Raw genomic sequence first — 27,326 nt, 5'->3', positions numbered from 1 at the left:
GTAAGAGAGAAGGTGGAGGTAAAGGCGAAGGTTTAGGGGCTGTCAAGGAGACTTAGTTCTGGAAAACAGGGGATCTCCTAATATTTTATCAGGGGAAAGATAATAAATTCTGTTTTGGACATGACAAGTTTAAGATGTCTACTGGACAACCAGTTTGAGGTGTCTGAAAGGCAGTTGGAGATGAGAGATTGGAAGTCAGCAGAGATAGGCAAGATAGGTAGATTTGGGAATCATCAGCATGGAGATGGTAATTAAATCTCAGGGAGCTGAGGAGAAGAGAAACATGCCCAGGACAGAACCCTGAGGGCCACCTATAGTTAGAGGACATGATCTAGGAGAGGGTCCTTCAAAGGAGACAAAGAAGGAGTGGTCAGATATGCAGGAGGAGAACCAGTATAGAACGCTGTCCCAAGAACCTACAGGGAAGACAGTATTGCAGGGGGGAGAAGGAGTGAGTGATCAACAGCATCAAAGGCTGTAGAGAGGTCAGGGAGAATGGAGATTTCCCTCCCTTGTTACCCCTGAGAAGTGGTCATCCAGCCTTTCCCTGAAAGCCTTCAGTGATGGGGAATCCATTACCTCCCAAGTCATCCTATCTCACTTGTGGACAGCTCTAATTGTTAGCATGTCTTTCCTGATATTGGCTCTAGATTGGCCTTGTTGTATCCTCTACCTCTTTGCTCCTAGCTTTGCCTTCTTGGACAAATAAAAAAATGGAATCCTTCTTTTTATCTGATAGTCCTTCAAATACTTGAAGGCAGCTATCGTATTCTACTGCACCCCCTCAGCCTTCTCTTTTCCAGGCCCAAGTCCTTCTGCTGACGTTTGCATAGTATGGTCTCCAGTCCCCTCATCCTCCCTGGTTGCAGGATCCTCTTTAGCATATCAATGTTCTTCCTAAAACCTGCCTCCTAGAGCTGAAAATCATCCTGCAGTTGTGGTCTGATCAGAGAAGACTGAAGCCCCTTCTGTACTGTAATAGGCAATTTCTTTTTTTGTGAGGCAATTGGGGTTAAGTGCCTTGCCCAGGGTCACACAACTAGTAAGTGTCAAGTGTCAGAGTGTAATAGGCAGTTTCAATGGAATGAGATCAATGAGAGAATTGCTGTTTAGATAAACCTCTGGTTTTTTCCAACCTAGTCCTTTTTCTTTAAAAAGAGAAAATCCTGTTTTTACCTCACTTTCATTTTTGAATATAATCCCCCCTTTCCCTACCCATTGAGTCATCCCTTGTAACAAAATATAAAAAAAGAAATAGAAAGTAGTTCAACAAGACTACCCAGTTCAGCAACTGCCTGAAAATGTGTGTGTATATGTATATATAATGTACATATCTATTTATATGTATTTTCTATACCCATATCCCCCATCTCTTCAAAGAAGGGAGAGAGGTTAATTTTTTCATTTTACCCTAACTAATCCTTAGATATACTTCCTCCTCCAACTTGGTAACCCCTCTTTTATGTCTTGTCCTTTCTCCCCACCTACCCCACCCCAGTCTCTGTAATATTTTATTTATTACTAGAAAATTTGTATCTTCCAGCAGATCAGTGTTCCCTTGCCTGGGACTTCAGGAGTGTGAAAGCAATCAGATTTGCCTGAGAAGTTTCCTGCAGCCCATAATCCACCATTAGACACCTAAACTTTTCTGATCTAGGCTGATCATGATGATATCCCCTGAACTGACAGAACTTCCCTAAAACCTGGAACAAAGAGTCTTGAGTGAAACTCTTTCCCTCGTTCTAAGAGCAAATTCTCACAAAATCATCATAGACTCCCTTTTTTGCCTCACCCTGAGAACTAGACTGATCAATTCTCCCCAAATACATCTCTGGTTGTAGTCCTTCCTTGCCCTTCCCTTGTTCTTCTTTGGGGGTGTCAGTCTCAACCCCAGTATGGGCGGGGGGTGGTGGGAATGCCGTAGTTGGGAGGTGTCTGACATGGCCCTAGTGTAAATGGTGGGGGCGAGGGACATTGGGCTGCCTTAGTGCCTTTCCTTCACTGTCTCTGTCTCTCCATCTATATTACTTCTATGGCCTTGGGAAAGTTCTTTCCTTATTCTCGGACTCTATTTTCTCCCTTGTAATTTGAAGCATTGGGATAAAAAACTCTAAGGTCCTTTCTAGCTCTAGATTTATGGTCCTATGATTTTTGGGTGTCTCCTGTTAAGCCCACATGATCTTGCCTTAAGCATCCCAAATAAAAAGGCCTGATCCTTTCAGCATTGATTATTTTGTCTTTGAAATGACTTTAGTTCTAGCAATGGACTCTGAAAGGAACTTTCTTTTCTTTTTTCTTCTCTTTTCTTTTGTTTTCTCTTCTCTTCCTTCCTTTGTCCCCTTCCTTTGTTCCTTCCTTCATTCCTTCCTTTCTTCCTTCTTTCCTATCTTTTTTTCTCCCCATCTTTCTCCTGGCAGGGTCTAGAGGGAGGCTTGGGGTATTGCCTCAATCATGGTGGCAAAAAAGTGACTGTTCTTGGATTTCATCAAAAGCTCTCCAGGCTTATTGGGCAATTAGAGAAATCCATGTTTCAGAGAGTGGAGTTAAAATGTGCAGAATTTACTGCTGCCACCAACATTTAGTTTTTCAGTCATTGGCTTTAAATAGCTGCAGACCTGAGGGAGGCCCAGAACCGCTTCCCAGGAAAGCATTGAACAGATGCCCAAAAGGGCCTTGTCGTATCCGCTTCCCTAAATCCTACCTATCACCAGTCTGGTCCACACCCTGAAGCCCTTTCAGATATCCAGTCACTGTGATCCTTGGATTGGGAGTCAGAGGGCTCATGGTTCAAATATCAGTGGCCCCTGCTACTTCTGATCCATGTCACCTGGAGCAAACTTCCCTTGGCCTCTGAATTGTATGGTATAGACCATGGGTTGCATTTGGAGTTGAAGGGACCTGGATTCAAATCCTCATCTTGGCATCTCAGGTGCTTAACATTATGCTTTTCATAGAGATGAGGAATGATTGGGAGAACTTCTGCTTAATCTGATGAGTCCTACAATCAGATGGATGAGATTACAGGACAAGAGAGCCTTTGAATGAAGGGACTTCTTCCCATGGAGCTAGATGAGCCTTTGGTGAAGGTGAATGTGCAATGAGAAGCAGCCCAGTAATTATAAACTGATATTGGTTGTCCTTCATTCTCAAAGAGGACCAAATGACATCAATTATGTTGGAGTCAAGTTATAGTGTTTCTGACTGTGGCTGATCAGACCAATATAAACTTGGAAGGCTCTACTACAGGTAGGGCACCAATAGTCCATATGAACATTTGGAGTGCAGATGTCTCTGAATTTGCACGCCTTATGTTTCTTTTGAGCTACTACAATCCTGTTTGTTCCTGGAGCTCAGTGCCTTTGATGTGGGCATGCCATGCTGTCCCATCCTGTGCCAGTGTCTCCTATGTCATACAATCCAAAGTTCTTCAGAGTGACTTGAAGAGTGTCCTTGTGCTGCTTCTTCTGATCTTATGTGAAGGCTTCCTTGTATGGATTTTCCATAAAATTGTCTTTTTTTGTAAATGTATATTTTGCATTTAAATGACACGGCCAGTGCATCAGAGTTGCACTTTCTGTAGTAGAGTGTGAATGCTTGGCAGTTTAGCTCAAGAAAGGACCTGAGTGTCCAGTACCTTATCCTGCCATGTGATTTTCAGAATCTTCTTCCTAAAACAATCCAAATGGAAGAGATTTCATTTCCCATCATGGCAGTGGTATACTGGTATACTGTCCAGGTTCCACAGATCAACACGATGGCACTGTAGGCGTTCAGTTTGGTAGGCAGACTAATACTTCTTCACTCCCACACTTTCCTTGGCAGCCTCTCAAACACTGAACTAGCTCTGGCAATGTGTACATCAACCTCATCATCTATGTGGACATCCTTGGAAAGTATACTGCCAAAATAAGCATCCATAATACTCAAAATTTCTCCATTGGCTCTAAAATCCTAACAGAATAAAAGGACCAATCAAACTGGACAGGGATTCCCCTAATCACCTATACTATATCAGAAGTATCATTCTTCCAGGATGCTGTGCTTGCAGCCTTGGAATCATCCTTGGCACCTCACTCTCCCTTACCCCACAGGGTATTGGGTAGCCGATAGAGAATTGTTCTTAAGAGTCAGTAAGACTTGGGTCAAATCCTGCCTTTGTTGCTTCTTGATGGATGACCCTGAGTATCAACCTCTTTGGACCTTACTTTCCTCATCTGTAAAATGAGAGTATTGGTCTTGCTTTTTAATAACCCTCAGATCAGACCTCTAAATCTATGGTCCCATGGTTCAATGAGTTGCCAGATTTTGCCATTTCTATGTCTACAACACCTCCTTCCCACAACTTCCCTTCCTCTCCACTAACATGGTCACTTAATTTGCTTAGTTCAGGTCCTCTTCACCTCTAACCTGTTCTATTTCAATAGCCTCCTATTTGGTTCATACGCCTCAAGAGTCTCCTCTTTCCAAACCATCCCTCACTTATCCACAGGGAGCTCCTGAAACCTTTTAATCAGAAGAGGGAAAACAGAACTGTGCTTTATGAATATCAATTCTGTAGTTGTGTGGATGATAGACTGAAGCTGAGAGAGTCTGGAGGCAGGCCGACCAATTAGGAGGATATCATGGTAGACTCTGGGGGGAGTGATGAGAGCCTGAACTGTGGCAGGGAGAGAAGGGGATGATATTGTGTAGGTAGAAGAGATAAGACTTGCCAACAGATTGGCTACAGGGGTGAGGGAAGAGGAAAGACATGAGGAATTCCGGCCTTTCTGAAAACCTAGACTTTTAGGACATAACTGAGGCTTCCTCGTGGAAGCAAACAGGGTCAAGTTCAGGTCTATATTTGTTAGAAGAGCTGCTTTGGGGCCCAACAGGATAAAACAAGCCATCATTCATTACTTCTTTGGCAATTTGAAGCCCCCTTCCAAAGTTTTTCATCTTGGAGATGTCACTTTTTCCTGGCAGTGTTTGGCTAACTTGTTCTGAGTTGCACAGCCTTTTTTCCCATTTCTTAACACACTCCCCTTGGTGCCTGTGAGTGCACTGATCCCTCTGCTTTCTTTGTGTGTGTTTGGATGCACTAAGTTTAAGACCCAGATAATGGCTCCCACTCCTTGCGAGGCAGCTGTGGGTTTTTGGGTTCTCAGCCATATAAACATCGATCTTATTTCTTTTGGCTACAGGGAGGACAGCTTTACAAACTCAACGAGGAGGAAGGACTACTTGTAAATGGGGAGCTCACCAATGGTCTGGAAAGTCATTGGACAGTAAATCAGGCCCGTACGGGCCTGCTCAGGGACCCAACTGGCATTCTGCTCAAATTAACTTCACAGTTCAGTTCTGGGAAACACCGAGATGGCTTCACTGTCCATGACACCTTGTTAAATCTTCCCTTGTGGGGTTGTTGAATTGCAACATAGGAGCTCAGTTAATAAGCTATTTTGGCCATGTTTTCCTTTGTTGGAGAATATTGTGTGTGTGTGTGTGTGTGTGTGTGTGTGTGTGTGTGTGTGTGTGTGTGAGAGAGAGAGAGAGAGAGAGAGAGAGAGAGAGAGAGAGAGAGAGAGAGAGAAATGCGGGGGAATAAAATGAAACTATGGATGTTGAGATGGGAGGGCTTCTGGAAGGTGATCGTGTATGTAGACTCAGAGACTTAGAAAATCTACACCATTTTACAGATGAGGAAACTGAGGCCAAAAAGGTAGGATCCCAGTTCAGAGGCCATCTTGTTCACACCCTTCATTTTATAGATGAAGATACTTTGGCTTAATGAGGTTATGACCTGCTCAAGATCACACAGGTAGGAAGCACCAAAGGTATCATTTGAACCTGAGTCCTCTGATACCAAAGCCAGAGCTTTTCCCATGGTAGTACATTGCTTCCCAGATATCCATCAGGATATAAGAGCACACCTGAGGACAGACATCTTGTGATCTGCCTTGGTGTTGAGTACTTACCCTGCCACCTTCCCCTTCTCCTTCCCTTCACACCTTTCTGGGAATAGTAATCAAATCAATATTACCATATTCTGTAGTCCAGGAGGGAGGTGATGAGGGCTTGAACCAGGTAGGTAGAAATATGAATTGAAAGAAGGGAATGGTGGGAGAAAGGTGGTGGAGGTAGAATTGACAAGGCTTGGCAATTGCAGGGGCAGCTGGGTGGCACAGTGGATAGAGTACTGGTTCTTGAGTCAGGAGGATCTGAGTTCAAATGTGACCTCAGATCCTTGCTAGCTGTGTGACCCTGGGCAAGTCACTTAACCACGATTGCCTTAAAAACAAAACAAAACAAAACAAAACAAAACAAAACAAAACAAAACAAAAAGATGGCAATTGCTACTAGAAATTTCATACTGACCTATGACTCCAACCCCTATTTCTGTGATTTCCCTCACTAATACAACTTTTTTATTCAGGGCAATGAGAGTTAAATGTCTTGCCTAGGGTCACGCAGCTAGTAAGTGTCAAGTGTCCAGATTTGAACTCAGGTCCTCCTGAATCCAGGGCTGGTGCTTTATCCACTGCACCACCAAGCTGCCCCCTTACACCTTTTCCTGACTATCAGTCTCCTACATGTGTCTTCTTCTATGAGAATATAAGCTTCTTGAGGATAGGGAGAGTCTTGTATTTTGTATTTGTGTTCCTAGCACTTCACACAGTGCTTTTCACATAGTAAATGCTTAATAATTGATTTTCCATTCATTTTCTCCTTCTTCCCTCCCTCCCTTCTTTCCTTCCTTCCTTCCTTTCCCTCCCTCCCTCCCTTCATTCTTTCCTTTCTTCTTTCTTTGGGGCTCACTTGCTCAGGGTCACATAGCTTTCAGGAGCAGGATTTGTTTTTTGTTTTTGTGTTGTTTTTTGGTGAGGCAATTGGGGTTAAGTGACTTGCCCAAGGTCACACAGCTAGTTAAGTGTCAAGTGTCTGAGGCTGGATTTGAACTCAGGTCTTCCTGAATCCAGGGCCAGTGCTCTATCCACTACTCCACCTAGCTGCCCCTTCAGGAGCAGGATTTGAACCCAGGACTTCTTTGAAATTCTATATCATGCTCTCCTTTCCTAAGAAACTCATTTCTGGGATTTCTCATTATTTGGCAATATTAAATTATCCTCGTTGCTCTCATCCCAGGGACAGATAGGTGGTACAGTGAATAGAGTGCCAGGCCTGGAGTTAGGAAGACTCATATTCCTGAGTTCAAATCTGGCCTCAGATGCTTACCAGCCATGTGACCCTGGGCAAGTCACTTAACCCAATTTGCCTCAGTTTTCTCATCTGTAAAGTGAGCTGGAGACAAACCACTCCAATATCTTTGCCAAGAAAACTCTATATCGGGTCACTAAGAGACAGAGAATCAGAGACATCCTAAATGTCTGAACAACAATGCCACCACAACACAACAACAAAACCAATAACAAAACAAAACAACAACATTCATCTCATCAGTCCCCTCTGTCCCTCTGTCTTTAGAGCAGTGCCATGGGGTCCAGGACCTCTATTTAAGGAGGTAGCTGAATATAATCTCCCCATTTCCACCAGCTTCATTGTTTTGAACTTCTCCAGCATCACTTGCTCCTGACACCTTTCTTCCCCTCTCCTGCCCTTTCAGCCTCCTAACTTTTCAGCTTCCTTTTGTGGGTTGTCTTTCTCCATTAGATTGTAAGTTCCTTGAGGGCAAAGACTATCTTTTCATTTCTCCTTCTCTCCCTAGTGTTTAGCACAGTGCCTGGAACATTGTAGGCACTTAATAAATGTTCACTGAATATTGACTTTTTTTGATGACCAGGGTGACTCTCTACTCACTAGGCCATTCTTCCTTTCCTTAGTTATATAGCAGTTAAAACTTGTGAGGTGCCTTATGTATGTTATCTCTCTTGAAAACAATAGCAGTTGACATTTACACAAACCTTTACAAAGCACTTTAAATGCATTATATATGAACCTTAGAACAAACATGTGCAGTAAGGAATGCAGGCATCATTATTCCCATTTAACAGATAAAGAAACTGAGCCTCATAGAGCTTAAATGGCATGGCTGAGATTCAAATGCAAGTTTTGGTCTAAGTCCTATGCTCTTTACAGGACTCCATGCTGCCTACCCTTTATGAATTTATAAGTCTTGAGTAGTGTCATGGCTAGGGTGTTAGATTTAGCATCAGGAATAGTTGGGCTCAAATCTCACCTTCGACCTTTATTAGCTTTGTGACCACAGACAAATTACCCAGTTTCAGTTTCCTCTCCTATAAAATTATCAAGAAAAATGGAGAAATGGATGGTGTGGAGAAATGGAGAAATACAAGAACAAGGTATGACTTACAGATATCTTATATGATGGGTATCCTTGTTATGTCATGAGAAAATGAAGAAGGCTCCCTGAACATCAGACAGGAACCATATGGTGAATTTATAGGACACAGACAAAAGGTAAACAGGATAAGAAGGCATATAGATGGGTTGTGATGTGTAGCATATAGAAGGAAAACCCACATCAATGACCCACTAGAGTTCTGGGGCATCATCCTCCCAGGGCTGTCATAAAGCTTGAATTAGATCATGTATATAAAGTATTCTGTGAGTTTTTGAGGGTGAAAAAGGGTCAGAGGATCCAATTTCCAAAGCTGATAGAGACTTGAGAAGCTATTTAGTTTAATCTCTCATTTTAGAGATGCCAATTCTCATATCTTTTCATAGATGATAGATAGGTAGATAGATAGATAGATAGATAGATAGATAGATAGATAGATAGATAGATAGATAGATAGACAGATAGATAGATAGATGAATGGATTCAAGGATTCATGGATTCATAGATAGGTTAGGTAGATGGACAGACAGATGGACAGATGGATAGATGGATGAATAAGGTAGATGGATGACAGATATGCAAGCAGGTAGACAGACCGATAGATAAATGGATGCATTAATTGATGGGTAAACAGATAGATAGATTGGGCATAAATAAGAAAGAAAGAAAGAAAGAAAGAAAGAAAGAAAGAAAGAAAGAAAGAAAGAAAGAAAGAAAGAAAGAAAGAAAGAAAGAAAGGAAGGAAGGAAGGAAGGAAGGAAGGAAGGAAGGAAGGAAGGAAGAAAGAAAGGAAGGAAGGAAGGAAGAATTTATCGAGTACTTATTACCTGCCAGGAACTGTACTAAACATTGGGGATGCAAAGAACAAACAAGTAAGACAGTCCCTGCTGTTAAGGAACTCACGTGTGTGTGTGTGTGTGTGTGTGTGTGTATGAGTATATGTGTGTGCCTGTGTTCATAACAACAACAATCATAGTGGCTAACATTTATACAGCATTTTGAGGTTTTAAAAGTGCTTCACAAAAATTATTTTGTTTTATTTTTAGAACAACCTTAGGAAAGATGCTTGGTGATTATACCCCACACATAAAGAGGAGCTGGAAAGTGGGGATGGAGGGGTAAACAGCATGGTATGGAAATCGCCAGGAGACCTGGTTTGGGACAAAATAGTGTAGAAGCTCATGTAACAGAGCAGAAGAGGTAAGGAGAACATCTAAGGCTTCAGTGGTGGGAAAAGAGGTGTGTGTGTGTGTGTGTGTGTGTGTGTGTGTGTGTGTGAGAGAGAGAGAGAGAGAGAGAGAGAGAGAGAGAGAGAGAGAGAGAGAGAGAGAGAGAGAGAGGTGGGAGGATGATGGAAGAAGTGCAAGGATCTGTTTTCCCATTTAATTTTACTGCCCAGACCCCATTCCAGTGTGGGGGGGGCCCTAGAAAGGTACACATTAAGGTTTTGTTATCTGGCCCACCACCTCCACTCAGGACCATTGGCCTCTCCATTGACTCTTCCATGTGTGTTGTCTCCTCCAATTAAAGTGTGCGCTTCTTGAGAGCAAGGATTTCTCTTAAAAACAAAACCAAAAATATATTTATTCAACACGGCCAGGATTGGAAGATATATTCCTCAATACACTTTGCAACCTAAAATGAATAGCTGAGTTTTGGAGCTTTCTTTCTAATCAAAGTTCCCAGAGAGTCAGCTGTCCCCCATGGAAGCTCTTTTGGATTTTTTTTTTTTTTTTTTTTTTTTTTTTTTTTTTTTTAGTGAGGCAATTGGGGTTAAGTGACTTGCCCAGGGTCACACAGCTAGTAAGTGTTAAGTGTCTGAGGCCGGATTTGAACTCAGGTACTCCTGACTCCAGGGCCGGTGCTTTATCCACTGTGCCACCTAGCTGCCCCCTCTTTTGGATTTATAGAAGTCTGAATTTGTGTATTTGTATCCCCAATTCTTAGAACAGTACCTGGCATATAATAAGTGATTAATAAATGTTTATTTCATCTTTCCATTTATGAATTCTAATTTTCTGAGTCAAGGAAGATATACTTATTACTTCCATTTTATAGATGGGTCAATGGAACCCACATATTCACAGAATAATGGAATGTGATAATTAGAAGGGACTATTTAGTAGTCTATTAGAATTAGAATTTGAGAATTAGAAGGGAATTAGTAGTCTATTTGTGAAGCACTTAGAACACTGCCTGGCACATAGTAGGTGCTTAAGAAATGCTTCTTCCCCTCCTTTGCCTTTCCTTGCCTTGACTTCCTTATCTAGTCTAATTCATAGGTGGAAGGAATCCTGCTGCAACATGGTGCAGTAGAAAGGTCAAAGGATTTGTTCTAAGAACACCTGGGTTCAAGTCCTACCTACATCATCATCCATGTAACCTTGAGCAAGTTACTTAAATTTCTGGGTCTCAGTTTCTTCTTTCTAAAATGGGGTTGGTGTAAAAGACGGCTAACTCTAAATCTATTATTTGGTCATCCCACTGTTACTTCCCACATCTGCTTGAAGAATGCCTTCGAAGGAAAGCAGCTGATTTCACCTGTGGACAGTTCCAATTTTCTAGATCACTTTTCTTGACATCAAGCCTCAATTTACCTCTTTTCAATTTCTACCCATTGCTGCTGGTTCTGCCTTCTGGGGTCATACAGAAGTCTAATTGCTGCTGTCTATCCCAGCCCTCCAAATACTTGATGATATCTGTCCTATTTTTCCTTTCTAGTCTATGTATCCTCTGCTCTTTCAACAAGTCCTCAAAAGCCATGGAATCAAGGCCCTTCACTATCTAGATTACCCTGCTCTGGACACTCTCCAGCTTATCAACGTCTTTCAAAAACGTTGGTGCCCAGAACTGAACATAATACTCCATCTGAGATCTGAAGAAGGCAGAGGATAGTGGAACTATCATTTCCTTATTTCTGGATACTATGCTTCCATTAACTCTTTTTGATTAAATGAAATGATTTCAATAACTTTTTTTCAATTTGTTTTTATTTTTCCTCCCTCCATATCACATTGCTAACCTATAATGAGTTTGGGGTCTACTCAAACCCTCAGATCTTTTTCAGAACAATATTGAGTGGAGCCCCCGGTGGAACACAATATTGAGTGATTTATCTGAGGTCATACTCCTAGGCCCAGACCTCATGCCATTGCTAACAGTATCACTGCATAAAGCACGGGTATTACCTAGTGTTCCTTGAAGACTTAGGAAAGATAAGTAGATTTCCCCCTCATCCTAGCACCTTAAGCACCTCATAACAGCTAAAAGAGAAATTTGGGTAAATAGCCAGAGGACACAAGGCTACTGGAGGGCTTAAGGTCAATAGATGTGTCTCTTTTCTGGAAGAGACCCATGGGAAGAGCTGTCATAAACCATTCCCAGATCTTGCCCTCCAGCTGCTTTTGAAGGGAAGGAGAGTTGGGGAGGGAGAACAGGAGGAAGTGGGAACATTCCAGATGTCAGAAACAAGGACGCACAGTAATGGCAGCTTTGTTGCATGGAGAGCTTTTCATATTTAATTCATACTGCTTGGGTTTAAAACATTTACAGCTGCCGCACCCCAACCTGAGAGCTGCCATTTCACTGGCTCAGCCATGCTGGGTACGGTATGTTGCCATCTAGGGAATTAAAACCCACGTAGATCTATTGCAAGTCTCCTATAATATGATTGCGCTTTAAACAGACTGAATAAATATTAATAAACCATAAAAAGCACGGACTCCGTAAGAAAAACAGAGGCTAACAGATGGTCCGTAGTTAACCATAACATTATTTTCAGTCGAGAAGGCTGGGTGATATAACGCACTGTGAGAGCAGAGACTGAGCTCTTTAGGAGAGTCATTCAGACCATGAGATTTGGAATACTTTTTGTGAACTACAACCCATCTGTTATTCTTGTTGATATTTCATGGCTGAATAGAAAATCTGCTTCTCAAGGGGCCCCTTTAAGAAGACAAGCTTTCCTAGTCCTGTGATAAGCTCTGGTCACGCATCATGGGCTACCATGAATCTGCTTTAATCAGGCCAGAGGAAAATTATTGAATGTTTACGACATATTTCTCATGGCTCAGCCTAGACATGGGCCTTGAGCAAGGATTTGTGAGATCTGCAATTAAATCTGACCTCAGACCCTTACTAGCAGTGTCACCCTGAGAGAGTCATTTAAACTGTCTGCCTCAGTTTTCTCAGTTGTAAAATGAGGATACTAGTAGCACCTGCCTCCTGGGGTTCTTGTGATCATCAAATGATATATAAACTCCTAGAGGAGTTTAGATGCTTTAAAAATACCTGCCTTTACCTTCCTCCCTCCCTCCCTTCCTCCCTCCCTTCCTTCCTTCCTCCCTTCCTCCCTCCCTTCCTTCCTTCCTTCCTTCCTTCCTTCCTTCCTTCCTTCCTTCCTTCCTTCCTTCCTTCCTTCCTTCCTTCCTTCCTTCCTTCCTTCCTTCCTTCCTTCCTTCCTTCCTTCCTTCCTTCCTTCCTTCCTTTCCCCACTTCCTCCCTTCCTATCTCCTTTAAATCACAAAATGTCAGAGTTGTAATATAAATGCACTCAAACCTATCCCATACATGAAAATGGATCCTCACCACAACCCTTCTGATATATAGTAATCTAGAAGACCTGCGGTGGGAGAACACTCACTCCCTCTTAAGTCATGGCTTCCTCTTCCTGATGGTACCACTCATTTACAAATTTTTCAAATTGGAAGTATTCCCCCTTCCTCCATTGCCCCTGGTCCAGTCCTCTGGGGCCAAGCAGATCAGATCTAATCACACTTGCACAGGGCAGTCCTTTGAATAGTTGACGCTGGCTAACATCCCTTTGGAGTATGCTCTTTCTAGATCCTTTACCCATTCCTCAGATCTTCCTCACTCCTGGTCCTCCCCAGCTCTCCATCTGTGGTGTCACCTAGCTGCCTCTATGGCAGGGGCTAGTATGCTATCATTTTTGTATACATAGCACTCAGCACATTGCCTGACACTTAGTAGGCACTATGCTGGTTGACTGTTAATTTTTTTTTAAGTGAGGCAATTGGGGTTAAATGACTTGCCCAGGGTCACGCAACTAGTGAGTGTCAAGTGTCTGAGGCTGGATTTGAACTCAGGTACTCCTGAATCCAGGGTCGGTGCTCTATCCACTGTGCCACCTAGCTGCCCCGCTGGTTGACTGTTAATTGGCTACCATGGTATAATGTTGACTTCAACCTTTTCCTAGTGAGGTAGTAAGATAGGATTCAAACCCAGGTTTTTTTTCTTTTTTTCTTTCTTTTTTTTGTGGGGCAATGAGGGATAAGTGACTTGCCCAGGGTCACAAAAGGCTTTTTTTTGTGGGGCAATGAGGGTTAAGTGACAGGGTCACACAGCTAGTAAGTATGAAGTGTTTGAAATCAGATTTGAACTCAGGTCCTCCTGAATCCAGGGCTGGTGTTTTATCCACTGCACACCTAGCTGCCTCCAAACCCAGGTTCTTGAACTTGAAAGCATTCCCAATGACACCATACTAGCTTGTCACTAAGGAGCCCAGTATTTAATAGGGAAAGTAACACACACACACCATGTAACTAATTGTACAAAGCTGTGTATAATAAATACAAAATGAGCTCTATAGATAGTACGTGATGCAGAGGAGTGAGAGATTATTATAACATGGGGTAGTTAGAGAAGGCTTCATGGAAGAAGTTGGGCTTCATTCTAAACAAAAAAGAAATTTCCAGTTTGTGTTCCCTGCCTTGACCACCCACTCTTGCACAATAGCATATGAAGAAGCACAGTACAGAGAAGAGAATGAAGGATTTAGAGTAAGGAAATAAAATTCAAACCCTCCTCCTGATACTTACCAGCTGTGTGGCCTCAGTAAAATACATTAACTTTTCTGGTCCTCAGGAAATTTTCTAAGACTCTAAATTATAGATGAATTTCAACCTTTGCCCATGAAGGGAAAGTCCATATAGAAGAAATTGAAGGATCTTGAAACAATATCAATTTAAACTCACATTTTGAAACAGATTGCTCTCAACAATGCTATGATATTGCTAGACCTGACGGCAGGAAGCTGTAGGTTCAAATCCCACTTTTGACACTTACCAGCTCTGTGATACTGGGTAAGTCACATTCTCTGGGATTTTGTTCTCTCATCTGTAAAATGAGCTGGCTTCTGAATGAAGAAGACCTGAATTCTAGTCCTTCTTCTGACCTCACCTAGTTACATGGACCAGGCATTTAACCTTTTAGTGCCCAAGATGACTAAGATTCTAAGATGTTGAGCTAAAGTCATAAACAGAGTTCCCTATACTGAGGAAAATATAGGTGTGGTCCAAAAAAAAGTAATAGCGTGGACTAGATCACTTCTAGGGTCTTTTCCAGATCAAAAATTGATGATCTTATTATCCCTATTTTATAAATGAGAAAATAGAAATTGAGAAGTAAAGATCACCAGGGCTAATTTGTGTCTGTTTTAGGATTCAAGCTGAGGTATCCTGATGTGCATTCCAGGATTCTTTTAAAGTATCCATGAAATCAGAAAATAGTTTAGTGTAAAACTAGGATCCAAATTTCAAAAATATACATTTATACATAGTTTTTCAGAGAATCTGTCTGATATGTGCCAGGAAAAGAATCAGTGGAAATGGTGGTGGGGTGGGTTTTGGGGGAGTTTGGTAGGGGGGTTCCTGGAACAACTTTGTGGTTTGGTAAATGACATCAGGAGAGAGAGAGAGAGAGAGAGAGAAAGAGAGAGAGAGAGAGAGAGAGAGAGAGAGAGAGAGAGAGAGAGAGAGAGAGAGAGAGAGAGGGAGAGGGAGAGGGAGAGAGGGAGAGAGGGAGAGAGGGAGAGGAGAGGAGAGGAGAGGAGAGGAGAGGAGAGGAGAGGAGAGGAGAGGAGAAAGAAAGAATGGAAAGAAAAAAGTGAGAAAGAAATTGAGAGAAGAGAAAGCAAGAGACAAAGAAATGAGAGAGACACAGACAGACAGACAGACAAACAGAGACAGATACAGAGACAAAGAATAAGGATCCCATGAGTCAGTTCCTAGGATAGAGTTAACCAGGATGGCCCTGGCTGACAAACTGGGTGATTAATGGCTTCCAGGTCCACCTGAGAGCCTTAAGTTTGGCTCACCAGCTGGGAAGTTGAAGACACTCCATGCAAAAAGGACCCAGATGTGCTGACTACAAAGGAAAGGAGCCTTTCAGTACCAGCTGTTCTGTCTTCTTTGGGGAACCAGACCCATTTCTAGTCTCCAACTCCCCCTTGCCCTCAATAGGAAAAAGAAAAAGAGAAACCCAGTTTCCCAAAGACCTTCAAGCCACTGGGACAATCCCCTGGTGAAAGTCCATCCACTTTATATTTTGAATAATTTCTTTTCAGAGGGATAAGAGAAGAAAATTAACAACAACAATAACAACTAGAATTTATATAGCACTTTAAAATTTGCAAATCACTTTACATGTGCTATTTCATTTGATCTACACACCAATCCTGTGAGGTAGGTGCTATTATTAGCCCATTTTACAGATGAATAAATGATTGAAGAAAAGAAATAAAGGGGTAGAAGAGAGCAATACACACAGCTGGCAAGACAGAGAAACAGAGTTATAGAGAGATATAGAGACAGAGAGAGTGAAAATGAGAGACAGAGACATACAGAGAGAAATAGAGAGGGAAAGACAGAAAGAAAGAGACAGAGAGGGAGAACAAAGAAATGAAGGAATTGAGAGAGAGAGAGAAAGAGAGAGAGAGAGAGAGACAGACAGACAGACAGACAGACAAAGAGAAAAAGGTGAGGGGAAATGTAGAGAGAGACAGAAATGTAGAGGGGGAGATAGAAAGAGAGAGACAAATAGAAACAGAAAGGGAGAAAGAGAAAAAGAAAGATGGGCAGATAGAGTGAGAAAGAATGAAAGGCATAGAGAGATGGAGAGACAAAAAGGGAGACAGAGAGACAGAGAGACAGAAAGAGACAGAGACAGAGGAATAGAGAGTCAGGGACAAAGAGACAGAGACTGAGAGAGATAATTGGTAGCAATTTTATAGTTTTAAAGATATAAGGAATCATGAGTCAGTGTGACATGGTAATTGAGAACTGATCTTGCAGTAAGCAATACTTGAGTTGGATTTTTACCTCTGATCAGAGCATTGTGACTGTGCATAAGTCACTTAGCCTCTGCCTATCTGTCAGAATGAAAATTCCTATGGAATTGTTGATTTTCATTAGTAGAGCTTCATTAGGAGGTTTCTTCATTAGTTGTTATTCCACATCACTGAAGTTACAGTTGTGGGCCAAAATAGGAATCACAGTATCATAATGAAAGGGATCTTAGAGATCATTGAATCCAGATGCCTCATTTTTTAAATGAAAAAATGGAATCTCAGTAAAGTTTTAATCATGTGACTGTCTGCTACAGTTAGTCTCCTGCAGCTTTCCCATCTGCAGCTGACCCATGGGCTGATCCCTCTCCTTCCTTACAATGTGATTAGAATCCTGGTGCCCACACTTGACATGCCCATGGAGTCAGAGTCACATGGATGGGGGCTATTGAATGGTTGGCTGGCCAAGAAGTAAAGCCAGCAGCTGCTGAAGACATGAGTGGGAGGGAATGTGGGACACTTCCATTTATTACCCAATTTCTTCCTTTCCCCCATGGCTTACAGGCTGATCCATCAGCCATCCCTAAATAACACCCCTTGGCCAGAATCACAATTTATCTTTAGTTTTCAGTTAGCCTGATATTTGGACCAGAACATTTCTGTCACTCTACTTCTCAAATTGGGGTTTTAACTAGAGGAATTTACATCAGTCTTTCCTTTTTCCCCAATACTGGTGCTAATACATATTTAACAACCAGGTCTCTAAAAATAAATCCACAATGCACTTTAATATTTAATCTGCATTAGTAGCATTTTCTTCATCAGTTTCTTAAGTCTAGTTTATCAACAAAATGATGAATCAAACTCCGATTTGTAGAGTTTGCTGAGTTCTGATTTATTTAACAACCAGATCTTGCAAAGCATTAAGAGCTGGCTACCATATACCCCTTATTATCCTTCACTGCACTGCTATTCCACCTACATTCCCATGTCCATTGGCCTTAAGCATGGGTGACCCAGACTCCTATATTTACAGAGACCAGAGATAAAATGGGATAACTATAATCTGTCCTATCCAAAACTGAGGTCTCAGGAGTTTAAGTGACTTGCTTATGGTCACACAAGTAATTAAGGGGTAGAGTTTGGATTTGAATCTAGGTGTTCTCATTCTAAAATCTATCACTCTTCCCATTGGGCCCTCCTCCACCCCCAAATTTCTAAGAGTTCTAATATAGGGAGAGCTTCAACCAACAGCTTTCATTGACTACCAAACAGTCAAAAGCATTGGCTTGTGAGGATTACTAAAAAACAAAACCAAAAACAATTTAAAAGAGCTATAGCTCATGACCCCTGAGAAACAATGGATTTGGGAAGGCATTCCTACTAAATGATCAGTTGTCTGGAAACGAGCTCTGGGTGCCTGGAAAGCAGAAATGTTCATAGGCTGATTTATTTAGAGCTGGAAGCATGAACATATTAGAACCAGTTAGTATGGGCTCAGGAGAGCTGATTGTTAAATTTTTGGCGAAAGCATTTATATGTTTTAAATTTTCAAATGATACAAAACAGGGATTAATTTATCATTTAGTTGATTGTCTAGACTTTAGAAAGTGATACAGAAAAATGTTAACAATGCAGATTAAACTGAAAATTGTATTTATTGTGATATATACCCTCCCTCCCCTTGCCCAATAAGTTGTTAAACATTTACCAGCACACTCTCAGCTTTGGGAGATTCTAAGGAAAGGACCTTAAAGGTAATCTAGTCCACTCCTTCCATTTTGATGATGAGAAAACAGTCTCAGAGAGTTGATATGACTTGCCCAAGATAGTGATAAGGCAGAGCTGAGATTAGACTTTAGGTCATGGATTCTTTCTAAAAATGTTTTAAACACTTAATTATTAAATGTCCATTTTTTCATTTATGGTTAAGTTCAGGGTAGGTCACCTTGGGCTGCATCCTGAGCTCTATTGCTCTTTGGAACACACTATTCCATTCCCTCTTATTTTTTCTGTTGGGTGTAGAATAGTCTTCTATTATTTGAATTTCCTTTCCTCTGTATTTGACGGACTTTATCTTGATTGCTTAAAGAACTTGTTATTTCTGAATTGAATTGTTAAATCTAACCACTATATGTGTTGGAGTTTGCAGCCTTGTTTTTTTCCCCCCTGGAGATGATCTGTGAACTCTTCCAATTAGAATTTCATTTTCTATGTTCAGAAGTTCTGGGCAGTTTTCTTCTATTATTTTCTGCAATATTTTATTAATGGTTTTTGTGCCATTGTGTTCTTTTGTTATACCTATGATCCCTAGTTTGTCTCCATATATCCTGTTTTTGAGATCAGTACGTTGTTCTTGCATAGTGAACATATTTTCTTTTAATGTTATTCTTTTGTGCTTCTCTTCTAGGTCATCCTTCTCTTCTGTATGTTTGCATTACCAATCTTTCTCTCTCTCTCTTTCTCTCTCTCTCTGGTGAGACTTGCTGTTGTAGATTCCAGTTTTTAGCTTCTCATTATTTTTTTCTATGAATGCCATGCATTCTGCTCTCACAATTCTCAATTCTCTCTTGAACCAATCAGTAACAGAATATTCTGGTTTCATACTGTCAAATTCCAGAGGATCATCTGTCTCATCAAGTTTTAGATCATCTTCCTTTATTTTGCCGAGTGATTGTCTTGTCTTTTTCTTTTTCTTTTTCTTTTTTTTTTTTGAGCAGGACAATGAGGGTTAAGTGACTTGTTCAGGGTCACACATCTAGTAAGGTGTTAAGTATCTGAAGCCAGATTTGAACTCAGGTTCTCCTGAATCAAAGGCTGGTGCTTTATCCACTGCACCACCTAGTTGCCCCTATTTTGCAATATTTATTCATATCTGCCTGAACTCAGTAACCTGGAGGCCCTATTTCCTTTTGTTTTAAATGTTTTTCCTGTTGATCTATCTATTTATGTTCTTGGTCTTTGAATTTTCTTCCTGAAATCTTTGCTAACATCAGTCCCTTCCTCCATCTGATTTTCTCCTATTCATTTTCTGACTTTGTTCTTTCTGACGGTGGTTTCCTTGGGGGCTGAAATCTCAAAGTGTCTCAGCCTCCTTTCACAGTGGGCAATTCATAGTTTTACCTGTTGGATCCAAGTGACTTTTGGGTGGTCTTAAGTGGCCCCAGTTGGACGCTGTTCTCTTTCTCTCATGTTTGGTAGAGTGCTGTATGACACTTCCTACCTCTCCTTCTCTTGTCCATATTCTGTCCTAGTATCCTGTCCCACTCCCTCTGTTCCTCACTTCTCTGATCTGGTGCCAGCAGTTCAAAGAGCTCCTAAACCAGTGCTATGGGATTACTCACCTTGGCACTGATAATTCAGATCTTTGCCATGCTGATACTAGGGGCTTGTGGCCCTCAGCACACTTTTGTTCCTGAGGGGTTGCCTCTTGCCAAGCTGGCTGGCTTGGCTGTTACTGCTTGAGTAAACTTCTACCATATGAAGCTGGGTTCTCCATGGCACAGGAAAGAGGGATGGGGTATGAGTTGTTGGGTTGGAATTTGTGTGGGGTCCTTGGATCTGCTAGTGCAGCCTTGATGTTGGTATCCTGAGAAGAGGGGGAGGGATAAGTGAATTCAGTATCAGTGAATACTGGTTCATTTTTTTAATCTTTTGTGGGATTTGGTGTGTCTTAGACCATGGACACAGATAATGATATTGTATCTTTGGTGCATAACTTCTGTCTTGAAGAAGTTTGAGAGGTGGTAGGTACCAGAGAAAAGGTCTAGCCCTCCATCTTGTTCCTCATTTGATCTGAAAGTGGATCATAATTTTTTCTGAAAAAGATGCTTTTGGCAGAATGGCAAAGTATGTATACACACACACACACACACACACACATATATATATATATATAAAATAAAACACATAGGATTAAAAAGGAAACCTATTATATTGAAAGAGTTATCAAAATATTAAAAACCCCACAAGTCCTGGGCACTCAGACTTGAAATCCAGTTCTCTTTTTATTCTGCTTTACTGTCTTGGATCCCAGTGCCTGGAATTGAAAAAATTAAATTGATTTTCATTTAATTAAATTCAACACTATTGTTGTTGAATTGTTTTAGTTTTGTCTGACTCTTTGGGACCCCATTTGGGTGTTCTTTTCTTTTTTTGTAGAAAAGATACTGGAGTGGTTTGCCATTTCCTCCTCCAGCTCATTTTATAGATGAGGAAACAAGTAAATAGTGGTTTGCCTAGGGTTGCAGGCCTAGTAAATGTTTGAGGCCAGATTTGAACTCGTGAAGATGTTTTCCTGATTCCAAATCTAGTGCTCTACCCACTGTACCACCTAGTTGCTGAACAATTTATTAAGTGCCTAGAGAAGAAGTGATGTTTCCAATCTGATGATTGAAATGTTAGTGAAGTATTTCATCTATCAGTCACTTAAACCCCCTGGGCCTCATTATCCTTATCTGTAAAATGGGAGTGGGTTAAATTGGCTTAAATGGAGCCTGAGGTACTTTCCTATACTAGATTTAACATCCTACAACTTCTTTGAGCTGCACACCCCAATATCTAAGTGACATTTTATGGGCATAAGAGTTGGAGACAGAGTAGAGGTTATCTAGTCTGCCAGGACTCAGAGAGGTTCACTGACTTGACCCAGCTCTCTAATACACAGCTCCACCATGGCTGTTACAACTGACTGCCAAGGCCAATAGGAACCCCATCAGACACCAGCGTGCAGATTCTATTACTCTGAAATACTATTACCACTTAATAACAGCTAACAGCGTCAACATTTCCTAATTTGATTAGAGTCCCACACAGATTAAGGCCTTAGAGAACTGACTCAACTAATACCTGCAAATGATTCAGAGCTGTGACAGGAGGAGAAGGGACTGATTGTAGGCAGTGCATCATCAGGGGAGCTCAGGAACTCCTGCTACTTAATGAGAAGCCCTGAGGTGGGGCTGCTGATAAAAAGTGATGGGGGATGGTGTTAATCTGGATTTCCAATTTCCTTTAGGGTTCTGAGGTCTGACATTTCCCCAAATTAGCAGCATTTCTTCATTTTCATTCCATTGGAAAGAACTTTTCCATATATCCTCTCCCCCCTCTCCTCCATATCCCAGCGAGGTCTGGGTTTAAGGTTTGGGATAGCCCAGAAGTAGGCTTAGCTTTTCCTCTTACTGAACAAGATCCTCCATCTCTCACACATTCTTTCTGACTGTCCCCTATACCTGGAATGCTCTCCCTCCTCAACTCCATCTACTGACTTCCATGCCATCCTTTTTGTCCCACCTAAGATACCATCTTCTACAGGAAGCCTTTCCTAACCCCCTTTAATCTTAATGCATCCCCTCTGATAATTATTTCCTAGTTATCCTGCACATAGCTTGCACTGTATAGATTTGTTTGAATGTTGTCTCTCTCAGTAGATTGTAAGCTCCTTGAGGGCAGACATTGTCTTTTGTCTCTTTTTGCATGCCTAGCACTTAGTACAATGCCTGGCATATAGTACAAGCTTAATAAATGTTTATTAATTGATTGATTCTACCAACTGTCTCTTCCCTTAAGATCCTGCTCACTCCTGCCTTGTCCCTTTTCTGGAATTTCCCCACACATATGTAAAGAGTTGATTCTTCCTAGAATCTTCACTCTTCATGTCTCCATCTCCCATGCAACTTCAATGATCAGTGTATACCCTCCTGCAATACCCCTTGAGATGTTAAATGCATCCAATGGATTTGAGTGCAACTCCTCCTCTCCCTAAAACCATCTGACTTTCTAGGTGAAGACAGGATCCCGTTATGTGGGACAGCTCAGGTGTCCTGCGCTGGAAAGTTGGCACAGTGATGGAGAGCCTGACATAACCTGAGTGCCAGGGCAGAGTCAGAGATCTCAAGCCATAAGGGACTTCAGAGGCAATCTAGTCATAGATTCAGATTTAGAAGGGACATCAGAGGTGGTATGACTCCTTGATTTCATAGATGAAGAAACTGAGGCCCATGGAGATGAATTGGCTTGACTAAGGTTATATAGCCATCATCATATGTAATATTGGATCACAGGTCCTTTGCAGAAAAGGTGCCTTCTGCCTTGGCCATTGATCCTTTGTCCTCCCCAGTCAGGCCTAAAGAGGCTCAAACTACAAGTCAGGGTTCCAGCTGGGTCAGGTCTCTTGCAAAGATCTGGTTTTATCTTTAGGGTAAACAGTGGTCTGAAGGTATCCTTGTCCCAGTTTTCCTTGCTATCTTTCTCAGGCTTTCTTTCCCCACCTCTTACCAGGTGTCTATAATTAAGTCCTTCCTCTGAGATAAACTATATCTGTAATGAAAAATCTCTCTTCTTCCTAGCCAAACTGGCTTCCATGCTATTACTCTGACAAGACATTCAATTTCCTTCCTCCATGCCTTTGTACTGGTTGGACCCCATGTCTAGAATGATCTCCCTCCTCACTTCCACCCCTTAGCTTCCCAACATTCCACCTTCTACATGAGGGCTTTCAAGGTCCCCTACTAAGGTGCTAACTTGTATTATCTTGTACTTTTTAGACTATATGGCAAGTGGTGAGAATTCTGACTTCAAAACCAGGAAGACCCAGGTTTAAGTCTGCGGTGAGTAAAACTATATGTGATCGCTTTATTCTGTCCCAAGTTTAGGGAAAACTAGCTGGGGTTTCTAATATATTTGTTACTTATAAATTAGAAACTTTAGCACCAGTTTGGGGCATTAAGCATTTATTAAAGAATACCAAATATTAGTAAATAGAGAACACTTGGCTCAGAAAGTTAAGAAAAGGGGAGCAGCTAGGTGGCACAGTGGATAAAGCATCAGCCCTGGATTCAGGAGGACCTGAGTTCAAATCTGGCCTCAGACACTTGACACTTGCTAGCTGTGTGACCCTGGGCAAGTCACTTTTCTCTCATTGCCCCACAAAAAAATAAATTAATTAAAAAAAAAGAAAGATAAGAAAATGCCTATCTAGCCTAGAGCTCAGCCTGACCTGCTTCTTCCTCCAAGTTCTCCACCAAGAGCCTGTCTGAGAGCTAAACTGAGAAACTTCTTCTAGGTCTGGAGAAGAGGAGGCCCTTCCACAGTGCTGAAAGCTAAGTGGCTAGCATCACTCAAATCCATTGGCCCACTGGACCTGAGGGTGGACAGTGAGCAGAATGTCCTGAAGTCAGGGTTCAGAGAACAAATCCCATGAGGGCCAGGCCTTCAGGTAGGTGTGGTTCCAATTAAATTAACTCCAAGTGAGTCAATCAGCAAAGTCAATCCAACCAATCTTAATATAATCCCCTTGATTGGGGGCCTCTGGGCATCCCCAAACCCATTATTTTCTCACAAGTTTTTGATGTTTACTGGCTTTGTGACCCTGGGGGAGTCATCTGCTACCCTATGTAAATCTATAGATTGAAGAGTAGGTACTGCCTACATTGGTAGAAGGGATCTCATCACCTTGGAGTTCTCTTTACAAATGAAATCGTAAACTCAATTCCTCCACCTGAATTCTATATTTCCTTCCTTCCTTCCTTCCTTCCTTCCTTCCTTCCTTCCTTCCTTCCTTCCTTCCTTCCTTCCTTCCTTCCTTCCTTCCTTCCTTCCTTCCTTCCTTCCTTCCTTCCTTCCTTCCTTCCTTCCTTCCTTCCTTCCTTCCTTCCTTCCTTCCTTCCTTCCTTCCTTCCTTCCTTCCTTCCTTCCTTCCTTCCTTCCTTCCTTCCTTCCTTCCTTCCTTCCTTCCTTCCTTCCTCCCTTCCTTCCTCCCTTCCTTCCTTCCTCCCTCCCTCCCTTCCTCCCTCCCTTCCTCCCTCCCTTCCTCCCTCCCTTCCTCCCTCCCTTCCTCCCTCCCTTCCTCCCTCCCTTCCTCCCTCCCTTCCTCCCTCCCTTCCTCCCTCCCTTCCTCCCTCCCTTCCTTCCTCCCTTCCTTCCTTCCTTCCTTCCTTCCTTCCTTCCTTCCTTCCTTCCTTCCTTCCTTCCTTCCTTCCTTCCTTCCTCCCTCCATCCCTCCCTCCATCCCTTCCTCCCATCCACCCACCCACCTACCTACCTACCTACCTACCTACCTACCTACCTACCTACCTACCTACCTACCTACCAAGGCTGTTGAGAGGATCAAATGAGGTAATAATTACAGGGCACAGTGGCTGATTCATAGTAGTAAGTACTATAGAAATATTCACAATTATTATTTTACTTTTGTCTTGATATTTCCAGTTTTGCACACCATGCCTGGGTCAGTTGTTCAGTTGTGTCTGACTCTGTGACCCCATGGACCATACTGTTCATGGGATTTTCTTGGCAAAGATAACAAAGTGCTTTGCCATTTCCTTTTCCAGTGGATTAAGACAACCAGAGGTTAAGTGACTTGCCCAGGGTCACTCAGTAAGTGTCTGAATCCAGATCTGAACTCAGGTTCCTGACTCCAGGCCTAGTGCTGTATCTATTGAGTTATCTAGCTGCCCCTACCTTCCTGGGACAGATTAGGTGCCTAATTAGTGTGTTTGTTTGTTTGATTTTTTTCTTTACTGGTTGGCCAGCTTCTTCTGTGGAACTTTCTTAAGTCCTGAAAAAGAAGTTGCAGCAGACTAGGACAGGGTGCTAGAAATATAAAGGGGCACCATGGAATAAATATCTGGAGGACATGGGTTCAAGTCTGGGCTCTTCTACTTAGCTTCAATGCCTTGAGCCAAATCACTTTTCTGAGACTCAGTTTCTTTACCTGTAAAATGAGAGTGTGGGAATGGATAGTCCCTAAGGCTATTTCCAACTCTAAATCCTATAATCCTACAAGTAGATCATCCTCTTCCTCTCTTTGCTCTTCCAAACTTGTTGATGATATGAGAAAATATTTTTCTTGTCCGGGAGAAAGTTTGGGTAAGATTATAGTGGTGAATTTTCCTACAATGCTGGTATCTGAGGACTAACAGTAAGGTCAGCCTGGGATGCAGGGGGAGTAGATGGTATGACATGAAGGTGGAAGGTTCTCGGTTCCCAAAACATTTTCCCAAGCATCTTCTCCAGGGCATGAAATATCCCCTTAAATTAGTCTTTGGGTTTAGAAGTCTACTGTTAACACATTGCATATTCTGTCTCTTCTCCTTTCAAATCCATCCTTCGTGATTCTGTTATCAATAAACTTGCCTGTTCATAGAGCTAGTCATAAGAATGTTCAGTTACTCCCTACTTCCTACTGAGTAACATTCAAACTTAACCCTTTGGCATTCCCTCTATTTCCCAATTTGACACCATCCTGCCTTTCAAGACATGTCCTTCTCCTCCATTGTAGGCATTGCCTGCTTGGTCATTTCATAATTATGGACTGACCCTGTCACTTTCCACCTACTGTAGGGTGGGTTTGCATAATAATCTACTCCTTCCCCTAAGCCTAACCAGAACAGATTCCAGAAAAGTGAATCAAATGCCACCTTTGGCACTTACTGGCTTTGGGAAAATGGATAAAGTCATTGATTTAAACTCTTTGGGCAAGAAAGCGAGGAAGAATGTCCTATTAATGAGAGCCATCTAAAAGTGAGATGGGCAGCTCTGGGAGGTCCTGGGTTCCCACTCACTTGAGGTCTTCAATTAAAAGCTTGAAGACCACTTCTCTGGCATGTCATAGTTGGGACTCCATTTTGTGTCCATATGGCCACTGAGGTCCCTTCCAAATCTTAAGTTGTCATTCTATGAACCTCTATATCCCTGTACAATACCTATGAAGGTAAATACCTTGAAGTGCATAGTGAGAATCTAATGAAATAATCCAGTTTAGATATCTGGAAAAACTTAAAAAATACTTTAGAAACAATAGCTATTATATCAATATAGTCATCAACTCATTTATCTTTTAATTTTTTTCATTCATTTATTCATATATCTATATTTCTTTATCTATTCACTCATTACTTTACCTTTTTTATTCCTCTATTTATCCACTCATTTATTTTATTCATTCATTTATCTATGTACCTATCCATTCATTCATCTCTGTCTCTGTCTCTGTCTCTCTGTCTCTGTCTCTCTCTCTCTCTGTGTCTGTCTGTCTCTTTCTCAGAGAGAAGTTAAATTACTTGACCAGAGTCATACAGCCAGTCAACTTTTAAAAAATAATAAACAGGGGCAGCTAGATGGCACAGTGGTTAAAGCACCGGCCCTGGATTCAGGAGTACCTGAGTTCAAATCCGGCCTCAGACACTTGACACTTACTAGCTGTGTGACTCTGGGCAAGTCACTTAACCCCCATTGCCTAAAAAAAAATAATAATAAACATTTTTACTTGTAGTTTTGAGTTCCAATTTTTATCTCTCCTTCTCTCCTTCCATCCCCTTGCCCCTCTTTGAGGCGCCAAACAATCAGATATGGGTTATACGTGTGAAATTAGGTAAAACATTTTGTACAAGAAAACTTGAATAAAAGAAAAAATGAAAGGGAAAACTAGTATTCTTCAGTCTGTTTTCAATCAATATCAGTTCTTTCTTTGGAGTTCGTTAGTATGTTTCATCAATTGTCCTTTGGGATTGTCTTAGATCATTGTATTGTTGAGAATAGTTAAATTATGTATAGTTCTTCATCAAACAATATTGCTGTCTCTGTACACACTATTCTCTTGGTTCTGTTCACTTCACTACAAATTAGTTCATACAAGTCTTTTCAGACCTTTCTGAAATTATCCTGCTTGTCACTTTTTATAGCATAATAATATTCCATCACCATCATATGTACCACAGCTTGTTTAGCCATTCCTCAATTGATGGATATTCCATTTATTTCTAGTTCTTAGCCACCACAAAAATAGCTGCTATAAATGTTTTTTTGTACAAATAGGTCTTTTTATCTTTGTGCAGATGTCTTTTGGGATATAAGCCTTGCAGTTTTATTGCTGGATCAAAGGGTATGCAGAGTTCTACAGCCCTTTGGGAATAGTTGCAAATTGTTCTCCAGAATGGTTGGATCTTT

Source organism: Dromiciops gliroides, chromosome 3 (genome assembly GCF_019393635.1).
Source record: "Dromiciops gliroides isolate mDroGli1 chromosome 3, mDroGli1.pri, whole genome shotgun sequence".
NCBI classification, from domain to species: domain Eukaryota; kingdom Metazoa; phylum Chordata; class Mammalia; order Microbiotheria; family Microbiotheriidae; genus Dromiciops; species Dromiciops gliroides.
The sequence above is the reverse complement of the archived record's forward strand: the minus strand, read 5'-3'. Positions refer to the sequence as shown.